We start from the raw sequence: 27,303 nt of genomic DNA on the forward strand, positions 1-27,303 counted from the left end.
TGGGGATAGGTAGCCCACTTTTTACACACACAAGTATTGAAAGACGGGATGATGGGAAGCATGACAGGTGCAAACGGGTGATCTGCAGTAGCACACAAACTCACGGCAGTACAGACAAACAGGTGCATGTTGGTAAGCTGCTGGCCCAGAGGGTGCAAATTGTAACCCAGAAGATGGTTAAGACAGGTCAGCGTGGTAAGTGACAGGAATCACCACCTGCACTTGTGACCTGATAGCAGGGGCCTGCTGGTTAAGCATATCACTAGGAAGGATATGGCTGCAGCTACTCAGTAGGCCATCTCAAAGCCAACTGCCTTCCAACCTCCTGCCTTATTAATGACTGGCCATAGCAAAAGGTTGAGGCAGGCTACATTTCTGGGGACAAACCCTGATCCCTCTCACTTGCCTCATCTGCAATTACAAGGATAGGGGCTGACTGCGGCTAACACTCCTGCAGCTTCTTGGCTTCAAAATCTTTAGGAGGGAGGCACAATGGGAAGGATAACATTACTGACAATATCCTACAAATAGCACAAGAAATAAAGTTTAGTGTAGAAGGTAAGTGTTTCACTGACCAAGCTGTGTTACAAGTCTCTGCTGTCTCCTGTGGCAGCCAACATGATCTGCCTCCCAGTCTGCCTGTAATGAAAGATACAAGGAACAAAACAACCATCTCACATAGGTATAGATGAGATGGGAACACGTAAATGGACCTACAGCTCTTTAGCTGAGTGCCAATCCAGCAAAGTAAAATGGCCAAAACGACTTTTGCCATCAATGGATTTTTCTTTTTTCTTTACTGTTGTACAACCTCAGAGAAGGTATATTTGAGTGTGGGGGTATGAGGGTGTCCCCCCTCATAGGGGAGTGCAGGGTAACTTGCTCCCCCTGCAAATATAACTTAACCTTCAAGGTTCGCCAAAAGTTATTTCGGCCATTTTTTCGATGGATTGGCAATTGGTTAAAGAGTTGTTGATATATCGACATAAATCTAGATGAGATACACACTTCATTGCAAAAGTGCACTCCCACTTTTACATACTTGGCTACAGATGTATACAAATGTGCCCAAAATATGATAACTAAATCACTGGCCCACATGTATGTGCAGGATAGCAGTTGCATGTAACAGTGTCCACGATATCACAATTAAGCTACAGACCTGCAGGTATGTGCAAGATGGCAGAGTTATGAAAATGTGCCCTTGTCTTTACATCTGAGCTATATCTCCACTTGTATGTGCAAAATAAATGAACCCTAACAAACCCAGAGACATGTAACTGAACATCCATGCAGTATCAGACAATATATAGCAGTGCCAAGACAGACAGTCAACAGATACAGCACAGAGACAGACTCGCCCAAAGTAGCCCATCTGGTATGCCTTGATACTTGCAAGACAAAGTAACCTGTATTAGCAACATGTCTTTGGAAGACGGGAAAAAAACAAGAGCATTACACGTATTAATAGTGAAATACATACTATGCATTTAAATCGATATGTGTCATTGGAATTTGTGAACTATTTCTACATACCACTTTGGAATACCTAAAATACATAAAATAAATGTTTGCTTAATCCTCTTGTGAAACCCATTGTCAACAGGATGGGTAACAGAATTTACCTCTAATGATCGTGAACATGCATTGAAAGATGTGTCCCGTGCAGCTGTATGGATGGTATACTGTAATGAGTGTACAACATATATATTTGTTACATTAGATGCAGACTCATCAGAATCATTAGGTTTATTTAATGATTTTGGAATAGAATCATTAAGAAAATATTTAACTCGAAGGTGGCTGCATACTGATCAACAGCTTCACTTCAGCTCTCCCAGTGTGAAAACAGAAACTGAGAAAATGCAAATGCAAAACAGAGATACTGACAATTTAACTAAAACTCAGTTACTGATTAGTAAGTACACTGTCTGGATGCCTGCAAAGAGGATACTTAGAGAGCCTAAAAGAAAATCAAGTAGCAAAAGGTGAAGAGAAGACACTGTGAAGAATCTTGCAGCTGTGCAGCAAAAAGCAGTTCAGGCTCCATCTTTGTTGCAAAACATGGCTTTCAGTAATCTAAAGGAAAATAAGTCAAATATGCTCAGAGCTGATTAAAATAAATGAAACAATGAAGTATATTGACTCAAATAATAAAAAAGGTGGAAAAATGGAAGAAGCTTTAAACAGATATTCAGATGAACTGAGAAAACTGCAAAAATCTGAGGCTGAAATAAAGAAATGTCTGGTTCAGTACGAGACTCCTCAAGAAGAGTTGTTTCAAAGAATGGTCATATTAGAGGACAGAGCACATAGCGAAAAGTCTAAGACTTTCTGATGTACCAGAGAAATTAGGAGGAACGGATTGCATTGATTTTATGAAGGCAGAAATAAGCAACTGGACTGGTATTCCATAGCAGAACTGTTAATTGAAACAGCACACAGTGTATATGCTCCATATATGGCCATGAGAAAGCAGTCATCACCTTTATTAGTAAAATGCAAACCTATCAGTAGAAAGAGTAGATCCTGACAAAACTGTTGCAAAAAAGCAAAGTATTAAAAGTTAGAGACAGTAGTTTGGGGAAAATGATTATGACCTCAGTGATCACTCCCTAACTTATATCATCAGGCATAAAACTAATTTTTCTATCCCAACCCAAGTTCGATTATCCCGTTGCAAAAAACATTTCGACCCCAATCTGTTTCATAACGAACTTATGCAAGTAAACTGGTCACCTCTTAAATCTCTCCCTATAGATGAAGCTGTTAACCACTTCAATAATACCTTTCTCACCATCCTTGAACATCATGCCCCCTTGCGTTCCATACGCATGAAAGCTAAGACAGCACAATGGCTCTCTACCAAAACTAGACAACTAATCCTTAGTAGAAATAAAGCCTGGACCAAATGGCGAACCACTAAAAACAACTGATCATCTTTACTTTAAACAAAAAAGAAATATGACAAAACAGGCCATCCTACAAGATAAAAAAAACTTCTATACTCAATTACAACAATCTTCCCTCCACCAACCACATAAATTTTGGACCGCTATTAATACACTGCTATCCCCTGGCAAAGCTGCCACACCTAATCCACTAGGCTCCAACACTAACTCCCCTTTACAAATAGCTAATGCCTTTAATACTTTCTTTACTTCAGCCATTCTAAAGCTAGCTGACCAACAAAGCCCTGATACCTCCAAACTATCTACCCCTAGCTCTACTCCCCCCATTTCACCTCCAACCCATACCTACCTCCTATATTCTGTCCTTACTTCAAAAACGTAAGCCAACAACCCCTTCAGCTGACAAATTACCAGCAGAATATCTCCAACTAGGTGCTAAAGCAATAGCCTACCCCATCTCTCTATTGATTAATAGGACTTTAAAAGAAAGTACTATCCCTTCAGTCTGGAAAATCTCGCACATTATCCCTCTCTTCAAAGGAGGTGACTCTTTGGAGTATTCTAACTTCCGCCCCATAGCATTACTATCTCCTCTTGCAAAAATAATGGAAAAATGCATCCACAAATAGTTACTTAATCACCTGTTAAGCAACAATCTCTTAGCTAACTGCCAACATGGGTTTCGACCATTCCATAGTACTACCACAGCGTTATTATCCTTCATCGACTCTATTAACATAAATCGCAACAACAATACTCCCTCCTCAGCATTCTTTGTAGACCTGTCAAAAGCCTTTGACATGGTTAATCACCAACTCCTCTTACATCGCCTAAATTCCCTCTCACTGGACAACTTTGCCCTAAGCTGGTTCACGTCCTATCTTGATAATCGCAAACAGGCAGTACTATGGGACAACCATCTCTCTGATCTTCTCCCCACCTCTATAGGGGTCCCTCAAGGCTCCATCTTAGGTCCTCTTCTGTTTTCCATTTTTATAAATGATCTTCATCTAGCCACTCCTTTATCTACTTGTATTCAATACGCTGATGACACTACCATCATTTGCTCTGCCTCTATCCAGACTGAACTTCACTTCCTAACACAAAAAACTTTCACCACCATAGAGCAATGGTTCTCTAATCACTGTCTCCTCCTCAACCCCACGAAAACCAAACTTCTCCTCTTTCCACCTACTCACCTGTCTCCCCCTATTGATTTTACACTCACATCTAACAATGGCACCCTTATAGCTCCAGACCAAACAACCAAACTTTTGGGAATTACTATTGATAACCAACTAAAATTTGACTTTCATATCAACTCCACAATAAAAACAACTAACAGAAAACTAGGTTCTCTCTACAGAATCAAATCTTTCTTAACACCTGAAGCCAGAACTACTATAGCTAGAACACACTTAATCTCTGCCCTATTATATGCTTCCTCCATATACACTAATCTTTCTAAGTATAACCTCAATAAACTAGCCACATCATACAACAACATTGCCAGATTTGCGACTGCCTCTCCATATAGAACTCACCATTGTTTGAATCTTACAAAACTAGGGTGGCTGGAACTACCCCACCTTATACAATTCTATCAACTTACTATCGCCCATAAAGCCCTGCATCACCCTGAGAACACACCAATGCTCTCCACCCTCATAAAACCCTATAACAACATGAAGAACCTTCGCTCCTTTAACAAAATACTGATTCAAACTTCTTGATCAAATAATGTAGCAGGTGACTCAACATTTTCCAACTCAGTTGGCAAAATTTGGAATCAACTTCCACCAGACCTCACATCCCTGACTACAATTCCACTATTTAAAACCAAACTAAAACTCTTCCTAACCAACCACTGGCTATGCTCTTGCAATAACCCTGGGTAACCATTTTTTCTGTCTCTTATTTTCCCTCATTCCTTTCATGTGACCTCCCTCTCCTCTTCTTCCTAACTCTAGCATATTTCACTATCCACCTCTTAAATGTTTCTGTCACTCCCCCTCTTTAAAGAGACAAAATTCTAAATGTTGCTACTTATGAATAAGGTAGAAATACCATAACTTAGTAAAGTATCTAAACTTATTCACCTGCTAAGCCTCAAATTGTACTCAAATGCCTAGACAGCCTGTAAGAGGTTTAAAGCAAATGTTTTTCTTTTTTATTGTATAATTTTGTATATTATTAACCTGTTATGTAGTAGTTAGTGTAGCTTTTCTCCTCAGGCCTCCACTGAAAATGGACATGTATCCAGTTGGACTAGCCCGGTTAACAAATGTAAAATAAAATAAAATAAATAAATAAATTATTCGCTGTATACACAGCAGAAGAGAAACACATTTATTTCAGTATTCAGGAAATGTTGAGCAGAAGGTGTGAGATTCAAGCTGCTTTATCCAGCTGTCTTCAAAATATTTTTTCCTGGAGGATCAAAGTCATTCTTTGATGCAGAACAGGCAAAGGAGGAAATGCAGAAGTCTAGCCAACAAAAAATGAGCCATCAAGCAGAAGGGGATCTGCTTTTCGTTCTTCTGACAAAAAAGCACATGGAGAGACTTTGCCAGTGAAACCTTTTCCACTGTTCCAAAGGAGGAAGCTTGAGAGACAGAGAAAAGCACAGAAGTTGACCAGACGGATCAGGAGGAATTGAACTGGTATTTGGAACTGGGAGGGGGAGAGGAACAGGAAGAAAATGAGCATCATGGAAATTAATGAATAAATGTGAGACTGCAAAGCATCAATCACATTTGTGAAATGTGGCTGTATAAGAATACGCAAAACAACTGGACTTTCGTTGACCTTGTTAAACTTGCCTGGAACTGAAAGGCATTTGCCTCATTTCATGTCATTAATATTTGGAAGGACTCTAGGGAGAAGGAAGGAAAAGGTAACTGTAAGTAAACATTTTTTCCTTACAATATTTCTATGAAACTTTTCACAATAAAGATTGCATATTTTATAGTAAAGTATTATTTTTAGTTTTTCTTGTACGTGATAAAGTTATTAATCGGGTATCTGCTTTCCCCCTCATCTTCCCATTCTTTCTTCTTTTTAGGTATTAAGAAATGTAGGCATTACACTGCAAAAAAAGAAGAAAAGCTAGACATAATCATTTTTAAGTTAATAGGCTGTAATCCTGATTTGTTGAGGTGGGTGTAAAAGTATACAGATCAAAATATATAGAGAGGTGATATGTTTTCTTTTACTTTTGCATAGTTAAATGTCCGGATTAAGACCCTAGGCTTAGTGTAACTACAAATTTTAAGTGGAAACAATTACCCATGAGAACACTGAATATAGTGAAAAGTTTTCCTTTAGCAATAAATATTTCAACCTGTCTTTCATGCTGCAACAGATGAGTTCATTTATCTTTTTTCTCTTACTTTTCCATGGAAGCAATCTGATAATAGGGTAATAAAAGACAAAAAAAGAAGTTATGTACCTACCATAACGTTCCATGTTACTCGTCCTTCATCTCGCCTTCCTTCTTCCTGGATGGGTTTGGAGCAGATCCTCGGCTCCGACTCTGCCACTTTCTATAGCTCGAGAGCTCTTTACTGGCTCGAGGCTACCCCTTATCCCAGAATGCCCATCGTCTGCTACCCAGATCTCGTTTGAGATAGCTCACACTAGACATAATTACAAAAGATAATCCATTATTATTAAACCTGGATGTACAGTAAATTGTCATGGTTTGCTTGGGAAGCAACTAAGAACAAAACAAGTTAGCCAGTGAAACCATTGAAAAAACTCCTCTCAATCCTCGAGGAAGGGGGAAGGAGGAAGGGACACAAGAAGGAAGGCGAGATGAAGGACAACTAACATGGAACGTTATGGTAGGTACATAACTTCTTTATGTTAAGTTGTCCAATCTCGCCTTTGTTCTTGCTGGATGGGACAGCATCCTTAGCACCTCAATCCTGGGTGGCTCATTGGAACAGACTCTTCAGAACCGTGGAACCAAAGGAAGCTCTGCCCCGGGAGACCACATCTACTTTGTAATGAGAAATAAATGTATGAGGATCTCCCCAAGTAGCTGCTGCACAAATTGAATCTATGGGCAGTCTAGATTGAAAAGCTACTGAAGTAGCTACTGACCTGGATGAATGACCTTTGGGTCTTGCTGGAAGATCTTTTTGTGGCAAATGGTAAGTATAGGCAATGGTGCCTGATAACCATTTTGTCAAGGTTACTTTAGAAACTGGAAGGCCTTGTTTGTTGTTAGCAAATGAAAGGAACAACTGATCTGATTTTCTCAGCTCTTTAGTTCTATGGAGATAGAAACGTAGTTGTCTATGCACATCCAATTGGTGTAATCTGTACTCTGCCTTGTTGGAATGATTAGGGAAAAAGACAGGAAGGTCAATAGATTGATTCAAATTGTGTTCTGAACAAACTTTAGGTAGAAAAGATGGGTTGATTCTCAGAGAAACTCTGTCTTTGTGAAAAGCCAGGTATGGACGGCAAACACATAGGGCAAGGAGTTCTGAAACCCGTCTGGCAGAAGTAATAGCAACTAGAAAGAGAGTTTTCCAGGAGAGAAATTTCAAAGAACATGATGCTGCTGGTTCAAAGGGTGGCAGTATGAAGGAGGCCAGAACCAAACTGAGATCCCAAGGTGGAAGGGGCTCTTTCACTGGGGGTCTAAGTAGAGCTGTACCTCTCATGAAGGCCTTACAGAGTTTGTGAGACATTAAGCTTGAGTTAAAAACTCCAATGTGAAAATTTGAAATGGCAGCTGGCTGTACTCTGATGGTAGCAGCAGCTGCACCAAATCAAAACAGTTCTGATAAGAAATCTAAAATTTCATGTACAGGAGCTATAAAAGGATCTAAATTCCTGGATTCTGCCCAGTACAAGAATCTTTTCCATTTGCTAGCATAAACCTTCCTTGTAGTTGTCTTATGGGAGGAAACAATAATATCAAGCACTGCTGGGGAAATATTGGGGAGCCTGGCTAAGATTGGAAATGGAGTAACCAAGCTGTGAGCTTGACAGATTGGAGGGATTGGTGTAACCCGCCTGACTGATGAATCAAGAGGTCCAGCACTGGGTCCAGAACCCAAGGCTGGGCTAGAGGGTGGGGGTGAAGGAACGGAAACCAAATCTGTCGAGGCCAATAGGTAGCAATGAGGATCATATTGCAACCCAACAATTTTGCTTTCTGAATGAATTTTGGAATTAGGGGGAAGGGAGGAAATGCATAAAGGAGTCCCTGAGGCTAATCGTACACTAGAGCATCTCTGGGTGTCTGACGTGGAGGAGGAACAAGGGAGAAGTAGCTGCTGCTTTTTTTGTTGAGGGGAGAGGCAAAGATATTGCAGCAAGGCTGGCCCCATTTGCGGAAAATAAGATCCACAATTTCCTGTTTCAGAGAACACTTGTGCAGCATGAGGATAGCCCTGCTGAGCCTGTCCACTATTACATTGGATTTCCCAGGGATATGTGTTGCTGTCAGAAAACGGGAGGAAATCGGCCACTGCCACAGTCTGAGGGCCTCTCGGCACAAGGGATAAGACCTGGTTCCGCCCTGTTTGTTGATGTACCAAACCACTGACATGTTGTCCGTCTGTACTGCAATAGTCCTGGCAGGGAGAGAGTCTTGAAGAGCTTGCAATGCTAGGAGCACTGCTCTCATCTCCTGGACATTGATGTGCAAGTGGTACTCATGAGGTTGCCAAGTGCCTTGGACTGTCTTCCCTAGGTAATGCCCCCCCACCCTATCAGGGAAGCGTCCGTGGTCACTGTGGCAACTGGATGGGATTCCATGAAAGGTCTTCCCTGAGTCATTACTGGGGAGACCATCCACCAGGAAAGGTGTCTTTTGCAAGATTCCGTAATTAGCATCATGTGAGACATGAGTAATTCCTGGAAGGACCATTGTGTGAACAGAAGTACTGAAGGATTCTCATGTGAAAGCATGCTAAGGGAACTAGAAGAATGGCTGCTGCCATGGACCCTAGAGCTTGAAGGACATATTTGACTTGAATTCTTTTGCTCCTCCGGAGAAGTGACACCTGTTGTCGAATAATAACTCTTTCCTGAGGCAATTTTACAATCATTTTTCTTGTGTCTAGTTCTGCTCCTATGGATGTAATAGATTGACAGGGCAACAATGCAGATTTTTCAAAGTTTACTGTGATGCCTAGTTGAGCACAGGATGTTATGGTGTAATCTCGTGCCTCTATAAGTTGTTGCCTGATGGTAGCAGTGAGAAGCCAGTCGTCTAGATAAGGAAACACCTGGAATCCTAGATGTCTCAGGTGAGCCGTAACTACTGCCATGCATTTGGTGAATACCCTGGAGGCTGTGGTGAGACCAAAGGGCAGAGCTCTGAATTGGTAATGACTGGCCCCTAGCCGGAAGCGTAGAAATCTCCTGGACCGTCTGTCCATTTTTATATGATAGTACGTGTCCTGAAGATCTATAGAGCACATCCAATTGTCCTGACCCAGAAAGGGGAGAATGGACTGCAGTGTTACCATCCGGAACTTTTCTTTCTGTACAGATTTGTTTAATCTGCTGAGATCTAGAATTGGTCTCCAGTCCCCTGTCTTTTTGGGCACTAAAAAGAATCTTGAGTAAGTTCCAGATCCTACTTGGTCTGCAGGGACTTCCTGGGTGGCTCTTTTTTCTAGCAGTCTTGAAAATTCTGTGACTGCCTGATCCCTTAGATTGGGTGGAACATCTGGGATGGATTTTTCTGAAACAAGGGGGGGTTTGATGGAAGGGAATTTTGTAACCTCCGGATATAATGGATAGTACCCATTTGTCTTTTGTAATATGTTGCCAGGCGATTGGGTACAATGAAAGCCTTCCCCCGACTGCCTCCAGAGTTGAGCAGTCAGGCATCCCTTCAGGGATGTTGATAGGGTTTGGAAGAGAATGTATCTCTGTCACCCTGATTTTGCGGACCCCCTCTGCCATGAGGGTGGCATCTGCCATTGTTATTGTTTCCCCCTCTACCCCTGGGGAAAAATCACCACATGCATCAGGCAAGGGTCCCTGGGATTTTCAAAACCACATCTTTCCACCCTTGTGACCCTTTGGGTATGGTGTGGTAGGAGTGGAAAAATGGACTCCCACATCAGAGAGCTTCTTCCCTTCCTGCTGGCACCTGGTAAGCATGTCTTTCACCTGAGGCCCAAAAAGGGAGGAGCCATCAAAGGGGGTATTGGTGAAGGACACTCTGAAAGGTTCCACAAACTGACACAGCCGCAGCCAAGAATGTCTCCTAAGAGCCACTCCTGTTCCTGCAGCTCTGCTCGCTCCATCGGCTGTGTATGAAATAAGCCTCATGGAGGAGTTGACTACTGAATTTAAAGTCGCCAGCTGGGTAACCACCTTAGCTGAAACTCCCTCAGCTGTGGGATCTTGTGGGTATCTCCAAGCTCTTTTAGGAGATCCCTCTGAAGTCTAGTAAAATGGGAAAGATAGTTCAGGGACCTAAGGGAGAAGGTCGTTGATGAAAACATTTGCTTTCCATATCTGTCCATCGTACGAGACTCTTTATTCAGTGGATGGACAGATGAGGAGATTTCAGCTAACTCTCTCTTTGTGGCTGCTGCTACCACCATGGCATCAACTGGGACACCTTTAGTCAGGAATTGTCTTAGGGAGCTGTGATAAATTTATTAGGTCTCCTCGGGGCAGGTTCCATGGAATCTGCAGCTGACCAAGCCTTTCGAGACACTACAGACATGAGTGGATCAAAAGGCGGAGACACCCAGGAAGTGGAAGTTCGGGAACCAAATGCGTCCGGGTATACAGACTCATCCTCGGAGGGGGCTAGGGAAGTTCAGCTATGCCTCTGCCTAAGAATCTCGAGGATGTCAGAAAAGGAAACATCTTCAGAGGGGGACCTTGGGGACCCCTCCGATTCATCCAGGTCTGTATCTGAGGTGACAAATTCAGGGGAGTCTTGGTGCTTCCTCTTGCACTTTTTCTTCCGGGAAGCCTGCTCAGAATGCTCTGGGGAGGTTTTGGAAGAAGAGGGTTCACCCACTGGAGGTTTCCTGGGGCATAGGTTCCCTACACTTTGGGGCTGGAGGAGCAGCAGAGGTTGGCACAGGTACCGAATGGGACGGAGCCGATGGGACTGATAGTGGGGCCGTCTGTGGAGACAGCATTCTCCACATGACCTCGAAGGCGGCACGGTCTCAACACAAAGAGGGCTCCAGCTCCAAAGAGACAGGAATCTTACTCTGTGCTGAGGGCAATGGCTCTGAGGCTGATGTGGGAGCTGAGCTCAACTGAGCCGATGCTCCAAGAGGAAGAGCGGGGTCGGACAAGGGTCGGATGCCACTTCCCCCCTCGGAGGCAACGAGAGAGCTTAGGCACCCAGATACCTCGCTGGAAGAAAGAACCAAGGTAATCAGAGCCAACATCAGAGCCAAAGAGGATGTCATCAGAGCCGAAGGAACCACTATCGGAACGTCCATGGACTCCGGCTCCGAACTAAGCATAGTCGGAAGAGGAATCGATATTGAAGCGGATGGAGCCGAGGCCTGTTGAAGCGGTCTTGAAAGCATTTTTGCAAGGGCCTGTGTCTTCAACAACCTACTGACCACTGTCTCCATGTCCTGATCCAATAATCTTGAGGATCGAGAGGAGTGGGAAGATGAGTGATGACTGGCTGTGCTCTGAAGTAAGGGTGATTGTGGCACCGAGTAAATCGGCTCCAATGAAGGAGACCTAGCTCATTTGTGGCTCCGAGATGGCTCCGAGGTAACAGTTGGAGCCAATGGAGGAGTAGTCTTGTCTGTGCTAGAGGGCACCGACACACTTGGTTTGTCAAGCTCACAGGTCAGTTCCGAACATGGAGCCGATGACTTGACTGACTTCAAAGATTTCACTGGCTGAGATGCTTTAGCTGGAGAATCCTGTTTCAACAATCCACTGAGGACTAGCTTGTTTTTCCACTCCTGCAGGACCATTGGACTAAAGCCATGACCTCAGGAACCCCACACAGCCTTCCTGAAGACACTGGAGGGTATAAATGTATCTCCTCCCAACATCATGGGTGACTTCAACTCTCACTGAAATCCACATCCCCCACCCCAAAAAAAAAGACCAAGTGAAGAACTAATGCCTTCTATGAACACCTCAGGACTGCATGGATCAGGCAATCCCAAAATAACCCAGACATTGCCAACATACTGGCAGACAGGTCAGTGCAAACTTCACCCCTCCCCCCCTAAAGGGAGATAACTTAACATCAGCCGTAGCCTCCCCGGACATCATCTCAAATGAGTGAAAGCTGCTCTCTCTAAACTAAAAAAACACAGCATCAATGGGACGGAGTGACATGTGCCAAATAGAGCAAGAGTCCAGCAGGTGCAGAGCCCCCAAGCAGTACACACAACTAGTGTGCCCATCTATCAGAGACATCTTCTGACAGCATGAGTCACACTTTTTAAACCCTGAGCTTTTAACTTCCTTGGACATTTTGAGAAAAAAGGGAAGTACCACAAAAAGACACACTATAATAATCAAAAATTATATTAATAAAAACCTTAAAGGAGAGCCTCTAACTTAAACGGCTGTTCTTAGGGTGGGGGAGAACTCTCTAACTTAAACGAGTTCAGGGAACAACAGAAGGCCTACCAACTGAGGGGCGACGGCCAACACAGCACAAAAACACAACAAAGGACAAGATAAGGGGTTTACTACTAAATAAACTTACAAACTACAATAACAGAAAATATATATATCAACTTTTCAAGTAAATTATTTCACTTTAAATACAGAAAGAATTTATACTAAGCCTGAGCCAGTATTGATGCAACCTCGCAGCTAAAGCAGCAAATGAGATCTGGGAAGCTGACACTGGACATTCTGGGATAAGGCGTAGCCTGAAGCCAGTAAAGAGCTGTCAGAGCCGAGAATCGGCTCCGAACCCATCCAGCAAGAACGAAGGCGAGACTGGACAACTTAACATCATTGGTTTCTTCATGGCTAAAAGTTAATAATTTTTCAATGTATGCAAATAGTTTTCACATATGGGGATGGGAGATAATGATAAAAATAGAACAGACACCAATTAGTGTAAGTAGAAGCACAGGCAGTAACACGTGTCTTAAATGGATAACCTCAATTTCAGGTTAACTAAGGTCTCTGTTAGCAGCCATCTATTTGACACAAATTTTCCTATTAGGCAGGTTAAATTTAATTATTTGAAACTGTACATAGTTATGTGTGTTTGTAATAAGTTAATAGAGTATAAGGGTATTGGGGGATGTTTGGTTTCTTGTTTGAGGATTTTTATTAAAAGAAAAAAGTCTTGTAAAATGTGACTTAGGTTCCAGTGTTGATGATAAGAAAAAAAAAGCTGTGTGGGACTATCCTACTAATCATTTATGAATGCATGTATCACAAAAGCTGCAATTAGATGTTTAGTAAAGCTACCATATATAATAGGTGGGAATAATGACTTATTGCCATAATGGGGACTCTTACTATATTATATTGGAATGTGAGTGGTATCACAGTACAGACAGAAAGGAAAGAATACTTAACTATACTAAAAATGCAGTGTGTAAATAGCAATGCTACATGAGACACATTTGGAAAGAACTGAGGATGTGAATTTGGTTAAGAAAGGACTTCAGGATGGATATTCCGCAGAATATCAGGGACAGAGGAAATGAGGAGTACTTAATATTAAATGTAAGAGATGCTCCAAAAGTGATAGAAGAGGAATACAAGATAATAACTGCAGATTTGCAGTAGTAAGGGGTTCCTGGCAAGGAGTACACTGGCATGCATTTATATTCCACCTAAAACTGCCATTTTGGAGCTTAAAAATATTGGGAGAAATTATCAGCTTTCATCAAGGAATATTATTTATAGGTGGGGACTGGTGTTTGATTTGCAACAACAAGGATATATCTGGGGGGTCTAGAAGGGAAAATATAACAAAAGGGAAGATTTCTGAAGAAATCTATGAAAATATTTGGAATGAAAGAAGTGAATTCAGAAACAGGAACTTGGAGAAAATTTACATATTATTCCTCAAGGTACAATCATCATCTTCTTTCGGCTGTTCTCGTTAGGGGTCACCACAGCGGATCATCTGTTTCCATTTCTTCCTGTCCTCTGCATCATGCTCTTTCACACCGACCGCCTGCATGTCCTCTCTCACCACATCCATAAACCTCATCTTAGGCCTTCCTCTTTTCCTCTTACCTGTTAGCGCCATCCTTAGCATCCTTTTCCCAATATACCCAGCATCCCTCCTCAGCACATGTCCAAACCAACGCAATCTTGCTTCTCTTGCTTTGTCTCCAAACTGTCCAACCTGAGCTGACCCTCTAATATACTGATTCCAAATCCTGTCCATCCTAGTCACACCCAGTGCAAATCTTAACATTTTTAACTCTGCCACATCCAGCTCTGACTCCTGCCTTTTCGACAAAGCTACCGTCTCCAACCCATATAACATAGCTGGTCTCACTACCCTCTTGTCCACCTTCCCTTTCACTCTTATTGGTACCCGTTTGTCACAAATCACTCCTGGCACTCTTCTCCACCCATTCCACCCTGCCTGTACTCTCTTCTTCACCTCTCTTCCACACTCACCATTACTCTGAACTGTTGATCCCAAGTACTTAAACTCATCCACCTTTACCAGCTCTACTCCCTGCATCCTCACCATTCCTCTACCCTCCCTCTCATTTACACACATATATTCTGTTTTAGCCCTGCTGACCTTCATTCCTCTCCTCTCTAAAGCATATCTCCCACCTCTCCAGGGTCTCCTCAACCTGGTCCCTACTCTCACTACATATCACAATGTCATCTGCAAACATCATAGTCCACGGGGCCTCCTGTCTAATCTCATCTGTCAACCTGTCCATCACCACTGCAAATAAGAAAGGACTCAGAGCTGATCCTTGATGTAAACCCACCTCCACCTTAAACGTATCTGTCACTCCCACTGCAGTCCTCACCAATATCACACTACCCTTGTACATATCCTGTACCACTCTTACATACGTCTCTGCCACTTCCGACTTCCTCATACAATACCACAACTCCTCTCTAGGCACCCTGTCATATGCTTTCTCTAAGTCCACAAAGACACAATGCAACTTCTTCTGACCTTCTCTGTATTTCTCCAACAACAATCTCAGAGCAAATATTGCATCTGTAGTGCTCTTTCCTGGCATGAAACCATACTGCTGATCACTAATCATCACCTCCCTTCTTAACCTAGCTTCCACTACTCTTTCCCATAACTTTAAGCTGTGACTGATCAATTTTATCCCTCTGTAGTTACTGCAGCTCTGCACATCACCCTTATTACCAAAACACTTTTTCTCCACTCCTCAGGCATCCTCTGACTTTCCAAAATTTCATTAAACAATCTGGTTAAAAATTCCACTGCCATTTCTCCTAAGCACCTCCATGCTTCCACTGGTATGTCATCTGGGCCAACAGCCTTTCCATTCTTCATCCTCTTCATAGCTGTCCTTACTTCCTCCTTGCTAATCTGCTTCACTTCCTGATTCACTATCCCAACATCATCCAACCTTCTCTCTCTCATTCTCTTCATTCATCAGCCCTTCAAAGTACTCTTTCCATCTACTCAACACACTCTCCTCACTTGTGTGTACGTTTCCCTCACTGTCCTTTATCACCCTTACCTGCTGCACATCTTTCCCAGCTCTGTCCCTCTGTCTAGCCAATCGGTACAGGTCCTTTTCTCCCTCTTTAGTGTCCAATCTCTTATACAATTCTCTATATGCCTTATCCTTAGCCTTCGCCACCTCTCTCTTTGCCATGCGCCTCATCTCCTTATACTCATGTGTACTTTCTTCATCTCTTTGACAATCCCACTTCTTCTTCGCCAGCCTCTTCCTCTGTATACTCTCCTGTACTTCCTCATTCCACCACGTCTCCTTGTCCTCCTTCCTCTGTCCAGATGTCACACCAAGCACCTTCCTAGCAGTCTCCCTTACTAGCTCTGCTGTAGTTACCCAGCTATTCGGTAACTCTTCATTGCCTCCCAGTGCCTGTCTTAACTCTTCCCTGAACTCCACCTCACAATCATCCTTTTGTAACTTCCACCATTTAATCCTTGGCACTGCTTTCACACTCCTCCTCCTCTTCATGATCATCAACATCATCCTGCAGACCACCATTCTATGCTGCTTAACTACACTTTCCCCAGTCACCACTTTAAAGTCTCCAATCTCCTTCAGACTGGCCCTCCTACATAGGATATAATCCACCTGTGTGCATCTTCCTCCACTCTTGTACATCACCCTTTGCTCCTCCCTCTTCTTAAAATATGTATTCACCACAGCCATGTCCATCCTTTCCGCAAAATCCACAATCATCTGACCTTCTGCATTCCTCTCCTTAACACCATACCTACCCATCACTTCCTCATCCCCTCTGTTCACTTCACCAACATGCCCATTGAAGTCCGCTCCAATCACTAGCCTCTCACCCTTGGGTACACTCACCACCACTTCATCCAACACACTCCAAAAATGTTCTTTCTCATCCATCGCACACACAACTTGTGGAGCATATGCACTAACAACATTCATCATTACACCATCAATTTCAAGCTTCATAAACATCACTCTGTCAGACACTCTCTTCACCTCCAAAACACTCTTGGCATACTGTTCCATGAGGATAACCCCTCGCTCATTTCTTCTGCCATGCACACCATGATAGAACAATTTGAACCCGCCTCCTATACACTTGGCCTTCCATCTAGTCTCTTGCACGCACAATATATCAACCTTTCTTCTCTCCATCATATCAGCTAGCTCTCCCCCTATACTAGTCATACTGCCAACATTCAAAGTTCCTACCCTCAGTACTACACTCCTAACCTTCCTCCTCTCTTCCTGCCTTCGGGCATGCCTTCTCCCTCTTCTTCTTCTTCTTCTTCAGCCAACAGTAGCCCAATTTCCGCCAGCACCCTGTTGGCTAACAGTACTGGTGGCAGTCGTTGTTAACCTGGGCCTCGACCGATCTGGTATGTAATTATGAAAAGTTCTCCGCATCAGTAATTTTTGGCAGAGGTTTTTACGCCGGATGGCCTTCCTGACGCAACCCTCCCCATTTATCCGGGCTTGGGACTGGCACAAAGAAATACACTGGCTTGTGCATCCCCAGTGGCTGGGTATTCCTCAAGGTACAATAATTGGGCTAAATTAAGTTTATCAGGAACATGTCCATTTAATTGAAAACTTTGATGCATATTCAGTAACTATTTCCAATCATGCACCAGTAACTACTAAGATACATGCAAATTATCACAGATGTACTTATAAAGGAGAGTAATGACGTAAAGATGGGACACTGGTGCTTCCCCACTTGCCTGTTATAAAGAGGGGAATTTAAGGAAAGAGTAGTAGAAATTATCTAGGCATTATTAAGGAAGATAGAAGGTACTCCAGAAGGTGTAGCTAGTGGGTGGGATAAAATCAAAGTGGGGTTTCAAAATAAGAAAAAAAAAGAGTTCTGGTTAAGAAGTAATAAGAATTATTTAGAGGGGCTAACAAAGGTTAAAATATTACAATATAATGGGAATTTCACAGAACAAGAGGAGGCAAAATTGCAGAGTGCTGAAGAGAAGATATGGGAGTACCTGGATAACATGCATGAGGTTAGAAAGGCTGCTGTTAAGCAACTGTTTTGTTTGGTAACTTCAGATCACAAAAACCTTTGGCACAATGAGTTAAGCAACAGAAATTAGAAAGGGTTGTTGCCAAACTTAGGGAGCCTATGGCAAGAAAAATAACCAGAGATCCTGTAGAGGTATTAGAGATATTTCAGAAATGTTATGAAAAATGTTATAAAGCAGGGAAATGGGGAAATCAAGAACATGCGCAAATGTAATTATGGAAAACTTAAATATGCCAAGGCTAGAGGTGGCTGAGTTCAACAAATAACAGTTAATATATGAGGAGTTGAGATAAAAATAATGATGCATAACCAATCTACAGGAAAGTCTCCAGGAACAAATGGTATTCCGGTGAAAGTTTGGAAGTTAAGAGATTTGAAAGTGATAAAAATCTGGAAGGCTTTGTTTAACATTATTTTACAAGGGGAGGCTCCAACATCCTGAAAAAAAGATGTGGTGGCTGTAGTACCTAAAGACAGTAAAGACCCATCTGATCCAGCATTATGTAGGCCCATCTCAATTCTTAACCATGATTATAAAGTGTTTATGTTTATAATGGCTATAGGAATGGCAAAAGCAATGCCAAAATTGATAGATATGGACCAGTGCAGTTTTGAGGAGGAGAGGGAAACATTTGACAACATTAATAGAACAATGAGGATTCAAAGGGAAGCAGAATGTAAGTAAATACTTATATTTGTGGGACTTTATGCAGAGAAAGCATTTGACAGAGTAAGGTGGGATTTTATGAGAAGGGCAATGGAAGCATTTGCATTTCCTGATAGAATATTAAGTTAGTTAGAAGGATATATGAGGGATCAAAGGCAAAAATCAAAGTGGGAGGATTCCTCTCTGATAAGTTGTGTCTGAACAGAGGAACCAAGCAGGGGGTGTCCTTTTCCCCTTGATCTGTATTTATTTATTTAGAACCACTGGCAAAGAACTAAAGGACTCAGACATTCAAGGATATGATTGATACAGTGTTCAAGAAAAGTTGGCATTATTTGCAGACAATATTATTTTGTACCCGAAGGAACCAAAAAAGGATGCCTCAGTGCTTTGGAATATTCTGAGACAGTTTTTTTGGGATATAAAATTAATGAAGATAAAACAAGGGCTGTAGCCATAAACGATATGCCCACACATGTATTGGTCCAGCAATACCAATATTTATGGGGACATGATAAAGATGAAGTATTTGGAAGTACAAATTAAAAAGGGTTTTTTATGGCAGCTAAGAACATGTGGGAAGAGACAAAACAAAAGATAATACAAAAATGAGAAACTGGAAGCTCTTGCCTATGGATATGGATAACAAGGCACAAGCAGTAAAAATAGTTTTAGTCCCTTTAGTTTTATACACAGGTCAAGCATATGTTTATCAACCAGAGAAGAAGGTGTGGACAGTAATTAGTAAAGAGAACAAGGGAGTTTAGGATTACCCAATTTGAAGGGATATTACAGACCTACATAGTTAAGGCTGTTATACATAACACACACACAGAAAGCTACAACTAAAAGTAAAAAGGGGTGCTGATGAAGCAAAGGGGTAATTCAACAAGTAAAGAAAGAATGGGATCCTTAAGGAGAATAATAACATTCAAACAGAATATTATATTCATAAAGTAGCAGAAAGTGTATTAAGAACTAAGCCAACACAGGACTGGAGAAATGAGATTCTGTCAATAGGAATGACTGCAGTTAGGGGTACAGAGTAGACAACAGGGTCTGGAATTTACTGAAGGAAGCTGGTAAAGGAACCAAGGTATTGGCGTCTTGTACCCACTTTCCATTTAGATGAGCTCCCCCAAGCTTTGTCTGAGGCATCCATCAGTAGGAATCTGACTTCTGCCTCTGGCGAGGTCCCTGAGAGTCTGACATAGGTGACATCTCTGAGCCCACCACAAAAATTTTTAGGTATTATCTGAACATTGAATGACATATCTTGGCAATCTGGCAGTGCTGTGTCAGATACTTTGAGATACCACTGTAGCTTCTCATATGCAGTTTGGCATTTTGGCACCAGAAATATGAACAACATGAACCCTAAGGTGTCCTGCAGCTTCCCTGACTGCAGAGACACTGATGAGACAATTGAGAGAAAGATTCTTGCCCAGCAGAAAAGCTGTTGTAATGTCAACATTTTGAACTTGGGAATGTCCAGATAAGTGTTGAGGATAGATAAAATCAAAATTGGCTCCTCTCCACCTTCTTGGTACTGGTACTAGGAACAGGCGAGAATAAAATCCCAGGCCCACTTGCAGAGGGACCGCCCGCTGCCCCCCCCAGCAGAGCAGCAGAGAAATGTTTGTGAGCCTCTAGCTGAGAGGAACAAATATTCCCCAACGGGTACTTAGCCAACTGACTCCGGTCTGAAAACTCCACCAAAAAATTTCAGAACTAACCGGCACTTGCAACGCTGTTTTCTGCATCGACCAGCGGCAAAAAAACTGAGGATAGATATGTCGGTCATGCGCAATTTGTACCCCTGACCTGATGTCTTCTCTCTACTAAGACGACCGGGACGCCAGCCTAATATATATTTATTCGGGCCTAACACAGCGACTTAAGGACTACCCAACCAGCAGCATGAAGAACATCAAATAATTGGTGAATGAAAGTTAAAAGAATGGTAAGAGGCCAAGAAGACTTTTGGACTGCAGGCTAGTGATTGCCTTCCTCACTTGAGATTGATATCAGAATATAGAGAAAGTGATAGTGAAATCCTAAATGAAAGACCTGTGTTGGTTCGTTTTTTAATTAAATGTAGAACAGAAACTGCTGCTAAAAAAGGGATAATTTGTAGGACATAAAATATTGCATGATAACTGTAGGACTCAATCAGTAGCGTCCAGAAAATATTTGGAAAAGAGATTAGATATACAATTCACAGAGAAACAATGGGAGAACATATGCATGTCTCCCAAATATGCAACAAAGTGTAGAAGATTTATGACTTTTTTATTGGACGTGTTTGCATACATACTTTTATATCCCAAGCAGACTCCAAAGAATTTTTATTCAGGTAGATGCAAATGTTGGAGGTGTGATGAGGAAGGAAAGGTTAACTGGGAACATATGTTTTAGGAGTGTAATGAGTTGGCAGACTTTAAAAATTCCCTACAGAGTACTCTGTCAGGAATACTGGACTAGCAAATGAGTGTAACTAAGGAAATTATTTTTTGAGCTAGGATACAAGATCTAAATTGTCTGGATACAGTTAGGCCTTGTTAAGTTTAGTTCTGGTGGCTGCCAAAAAAGCAATTACTAGAACATGGAAATCAAAATCTAAACCAACTATACTTGAGGTAATGGATATTGTAACAGAGTTAAGAGAACAATAGAAAAGGATAGGAGTAAAATACTTAAAAAATGGAAACTCTGGGAACAATACATGCAGAATAATATTTTGTAGAATGAATGAGGTTTAAGATAAGGTAGGAAATGAATAATGTATGTAATGATTCTTAGATTACATATCACATATATTGTTATATATTCCATAATGTTTGTAAATGTGAACTTGTTAATATGGTTTGATTACTTTTATATAAATATGTTTGCCTATGTCACTAGTGATAATTCAATAAAGGCGTTTTATAAAGAAAATATTTAAGATTATACACTGCTTTTCCCAATCTCTTAATATTCTTTTGTGAATTTATAAATTTAATTTTAAAATAGTGTTTTTTTAAAGAAACAATCTGCCCTCAGAAGTCGGGTGTTGCAATGGTACACTAGTTTTCAATGATTACGTAAATATAGTAATGATTGTATTTGAAGAAATATGTATATTTATGTTGAAACCAATGTATTTTTAAGTATGTCCTTTCTTGCAAAAGATTTGTTGATGATATTTTTATGTTATTGGGAGGAGCTTTGGATGAGCTTGAAATGTTTATTATTTATCCAAGATTGTAGACTTTTTGAAGCATAAATTAACTTTTTCAGATAGTGAAATAAGTTTCCTATATATTGGTATTAAAAATATTCAGGTGAAATTAGTGTTATGACCTACAGGAAACAAATAAAAAGGAATCTGTACAGAACTATTATGCAGTCCTCTTTTGTATTTAATAATATCGCCAAAGGTCAAATGTTACATACATCTTTCTAGGTTAAACACAAGTAGTAGTACATTGTATGATCAAACAGATGGTTTATCTGACAAGATGAGAAAAAGAAGACTTAACACACAATTAACAGAGAGAAAAAGGCATCTGTGTTACAAGGAAGATTAATTACCAATGGATCAAGCTTTTCGGATGATGAATTTAATAAATGAGTTACTATTAGACAACATAATCTGTAATTTGTTTTAACATATAATAGATGTACAAAGATGGTAAAGAATATAATAAAAAGACATTGATATATATTAAACAATGTAAAATATGTGAGGCAATGTATAATGAAAAAAAATGTTCAATTATAAGAGGGCGCAGACGTTAAGCAAAAGTTGTGCTATAAGGAGCAAAAAGATTGTAAATATAAGATATAGTAAATGAATTATACAATCCACAAAATGCCATTTTAAGTATATATATATATATATATATATATATATATATATATATATATATATATATAAAATGGGGATTTGTACATTCAATAATTTACAAAGAGTGTAAGTCAAATGCTTTTGCACATTGTGACACAAGGAACATCCTGCATACTATGAAGGAATGTCTAGCAGGATATTAAAAGAATGCATTGTTGATTATCTTACAGAAATAAGAAGGCATGTTAGTAGAAATGCAATGTATAAGCAAATATGTGATAAGAATGAAACACATACTTTAATTTTCCTGTGTTACATGTAGCATATGAAAGTATAAGGGATGGTCATATGAAAAGGGAAACTAAAAATCAAGAATATATGTGGATGAATCTTTTGTGTGCAGATGAACATCAAGGTTTGAATGAAAATATACAAAGAAAGCCTGTGTTAAAAGGTCAGACAGTCTAGGAAGTGATTTAACCAATATGAATACATTGAATGGGTCATATGACTTTAAACTAATATGAATTATAATGGATACAATCTTTTTAGTATTCAGTTTGAAAAAGTTATTTGTGAGACCTTGTTGGTGGTTTACTGATTCATTTTATGTCTGTGGTTTTCCTAAGCTGTTTTTTGTTTGTTTTTGGAAATATAATTGCAATGCTTGGAATTTGCCTGCAGTGGCATCTAATCTTTTTGTGTTTTGCAGCAAATAAATGACAGCAGAGAAGAAAAACATTCAGAAGACACAGCCCTGAGGAGTTCCATAGTGTATAACATTAAGACGCATATCTCTGGAGAGATGTACATGTCAGGCTTGGAACAGAGTGTAGGTACATATGTTAATCTGTATTAGAGAATGGGCATTTTGTGGATTGCACGTCGACTGGAGAACGAATGTTCTCTAGCAAAGTGTTAATCTACAGATAACACCCGATGAAAAATGAGTCCTCCACTTCACGGCAGCATATCAAGTTGAGTGGAGCTTGGACTTAAAGTAACCTAATGGGCACCATTATTTTACACTCACTAAGCAGCATGTTTGTTTTTTATCAAGTATAATATAAAAAAAAAAGGAAAAGAAATTTAAAATAAAAAAGTGTGTGTGAAAGTGTACGCATGTATGAGAGAAAAATCGACTGAGCTATTATTTTACACTTGCTAAACAGCGCTTTTGCTGTTAAGCGAGTGTAAAAATAAATGAAACAGAAAAAAGTGTGTGTGTTTATGTTTCTGTCTGGGTGTGAGAGTGAATGCGTGTTTGTGTGCATGAAAGCAGAAGTGTGTGTGTGTGTGTGTGTGTGTGTGTGTGTGTGTGTGTGTGTGTGTGTGTGTGTGTGTGTTTTAGAGACAGAGATGCAGAGAAAGGGAGAGAGAAGAAGAGTGAAAGCATTTGAGCCATGGCAACAGCAGGATTGACCTCTTAGTTCACAACATCTGGATAAAGCCCAAAATAAAGGGTGAGCAAATGGTCAAAACAGGAACAGATTTTAAATAGTGCTGTTGTAAATTGCAAAGTTACTTGAATAATAGGATTTGTGTTACCATGCATTTTCTGAAGTGCAAGTGTGAGTGAGTGAGATCTCGACTGACAGCACCAGTAAAAATATTTGCATTACTCTCGACCTCTTAGCTGAAGAAATCTGGATAAAGCCTAAAATAAAAGGGGAACAAACGCTCCAAAATAGGAACAGATTTTAATTATTGCTGTTATAAAATTACAAAGCTGCTTAAATGACAGGATTTGTGTTAGCATGCTTAAATGACAGGATTTGTGTTAGCATGAGGGAAATCAAGTCTGAAACTCAAATGTATGTCATTATTTAGTGACTTCAATCCCAATAACTGGCAACAAACCAAAACTTTTGGGAGTAAGGCAACTAAAAAATAAAGTAAATAACTGGATATTGTTTAAATGTTATATTTTGGATGTAAAATGCTTTCTCCAACACCATTTAGATATATTACAGCAAGTTTGTAACATTAGGCGGATGAACTATTTTACATTATAAAAATAAAAAAATAATATAGTAATTAAAAAAATAAGTAAGTAAAACACAACAAGTTTACAGACAGTCTACTCTCTAAGTGTAATAATGCCCTCCAGGGTGTGTTTTACTGTGGAAATAATGCCCTTCCAGAGATGTAGAGAACCTCTGCCTGCAGCATCGGGTCTCAGAACACCACTGGGTAGGCATTATTTCTACAATAACACAGTGTGTTGGGCATTATTGCTTGCATATAGCTCAGATGTAATAAGTCATGTATATCAGCATTAATAGCCACAGGAGGGCTAGCCTCCTGGCGGTGTGAAACTTGGCTCTATTTGATTGTCACTGTTGAAGTGACACCCCAACCCCATGTGCAAAAATGGGAAAAGGGGTTGTGGATAGATGGATGGCTCACTCAGATATAATAAATGTAGCTGGAGAGCTAAAGTTTAGGTGAGGGAAGACCGCCAACTATCAGGACTACTATTTCCTATACTGTCCTGAATGTCCTGCATGTACATATTGTGAGCCTGTGATGTTGGGACAATTGTCATGCCCCCCCCATGTTTATCTCAGCAGCAGTATATCTCAGGACTCTACTGACACATGCTACTACATGGATATCTCCAGCGTGCACAAAGATGCCCACTCTTTGCCTGTATATCCCTATGAGCCTCTGTGAAGCAGCTGCCTCAGCTGCATACATGCACATGTCCATCCCTAGAAGTAAAACCTATCCAAGCTAGAGTTTTCACTGTGTGATTCCTTAAATATTCTGTAATGGAGGTCCATGGGATATATGCAAATGACCCCTCAAGTGCTTCAGCTACATGGCTTCTGAATATCGGTGACTTTTTTTACTTTTCAATTCTTTATGGTTACATTCAGGCCAATAAAGCCAGACCCCACTAGCTGTGGACATGCATGTTTCAGCCTTTTTATTGACCTCGTCAACACAGACACAACAGATTAGATATATATTTTAAAAATCTTATGCAAAGCAGTTTGGTTTCACAAAGGGGGTGATAAATTGTCCTAGTGACATCCAGGTAACATCAGATATTTAAATCAAATTAGATTGTATTGAAAAAAAATATGCAAATCGGATCCAAACAATGCACAAGGTGGAGATGGAATTAGTAATAATGATTTTTATCACTGCATACTCTGAAATAGTTATTGGATGTTTTTGAAGCTTTCTTTTAAATATACATTTTCCTCTGAAATATAATTTTTATCCAGTCTACCCCAGTTACTCTAACTTGGGGAATAGTATGTAAATTCTCTGAGTTCCAACTACTGAATTTATGTCTTTAATATCTAATGTATTCAGAGATGTTTCACAAATCTACCTTTTTTTTGTTATATTTTCCTTTCTAGGTCTCACTGATACATCCTTACCATTGCAAATCAAGTTCCAGTCCCACCTATAAGTAATATTCCCTGATAAAAGCTGATTATTTCTCCCAAACTTTTATGAAGCTCCATGCTCATGCGAGCATAATCCTCCTCCCTTACCAATAGCCCCTTACTACCACAAGTTTACAATTATTGTGTTTCCTCTTCTTCTACCACTGTTGAAGCCCCTCTAAGAATTAGTATTATTACTCCCCTTTTCCTTTGTCTCTGAAATTTTGCTGAATATCCATCCTGAAATCATTTCTTTGTCAAATTCACATGCTCATTTACTTCTAAACATCTCCTGCAGTACTGCTATTTGCACTCTGCATTTCATAATATAATTCAATACTATTTCCATTTTGTTTATACATGTAAAACCATTTACATTCCAAGATTCTTTGGATAGAGCAGTCATTATGATAAAAAAGCTGTTGATCTTCTTATTATATATGACAGTTTTTTAAGTATATTTCCAAATTTTGTCTTAAATGCACACACTAATGTTTGACAGGCTGATCTTTGATACAGCTGTTTCTTCTCATCTGCATTCGAACCTATGTCACATTTCTCAAGGCTTTTTGTTTTAATTAAAACCCTTAAATGAAAAGTTAAAGTTAATACATCTTCAAAACACCACCATTCCTCTGTTAACTTAGAACAAACACACGAAACTATGTGCATTTTAACAAATTAAGTTTAAGCCTCCAGACTGGAATTGTCCCAAAAAGACAGCTGCACCCACAAGTATAACCTAATCTAGTCTGTGTTCCCACCTACACTGATTGCTGTCTGTTTTTTCTAATCTCTATTTCCTTTCAGGATGTGAAACATAAACCTTTAGCCCAAAGAAAACGTGCACAGGCTAAAATTAATTAAAACTAAATTATGCACTATTTTATTAAATGTATTACAATATTACGGCTGTTGGGAGGATATTATTTCTTATTCACTTTCCATAATTTCAGACTTTATTTTTCACTGAACTACTTGTCATTGTACCTTTGAGTGTTGCACTTTCCTCAGCAAAGAGTGCTCAGAACTCTCAAGATTAATTGTTTACACCTGCAGACAGCTTCTATCCATGTAAAATTACCCAGCAATGAGAAAAAAAAGCAGATAGCAACTTGCAGATGCATGAAGGAATCCTTACAAATGTCATTAAGAGCAGAATGTATAGAATTCCCCTAGCTAACTGCCTTCATCTGCAGACATCTTGACTCACACTAAGAGAATTTGTTTATGAAAAAAAAAAACAAGATAATATCTTTGTAGATGCAGGAAGCTTAGCATGTTCACGACTTCATTTTGTCTTATTTTTCAAGCCTATTTGCTCACAAAACCTTGTTTACAGGTAAGCCAAAGGCTTTAATCTTGACATTCACCCTTGTAAAAACAAATAAAATTCTCATTTTAGTTATATGTGTTAATATAATCATCACACCTTTACACCCCACCACAGCAGTCCAAGATCACAGCATTATATTAACTTAAATTTGCTCCAGTTCAGCCTTTTTTTCTCTTTTTATACTGTAAAATCTGAATTTCTTACAAGTAAAAAAGGTAGTTGTTAAATATCTTTAACACATACAATGGTCACTGAAAAGCCTCCCCTATATTTAAAATACCCCTGACTGCACACTATACAAAACTGCCCTAACATGCAGTTTATATCAAAAATGTTTTTTTTACAAATATGACTAAAAAAAATTATTTTACTTACAATTATTTTTTCCCTTTAGTGTCCTTCTAAACATTAAATACATAATGTGGGGTATACACTATGTACTCCACCCACATGTTTATCAAAGTCAGCAAAAGTCCAGTCTTTTATCAGCC

This window comes from Protopterus annectens, chromosome 9.part0 (assembly GCF_019279795.1).
Source record: "Protopterus annectens isolate FY-2018-M chromosome 9.part0, PAN1.0, whole genome shotgun sequence".
Lineage (NCBI taxonomy): Eukaryota > Metazoa > Chordata > Ceratodontiformes > Protopteridae > Protopterus > Protopterus annectens.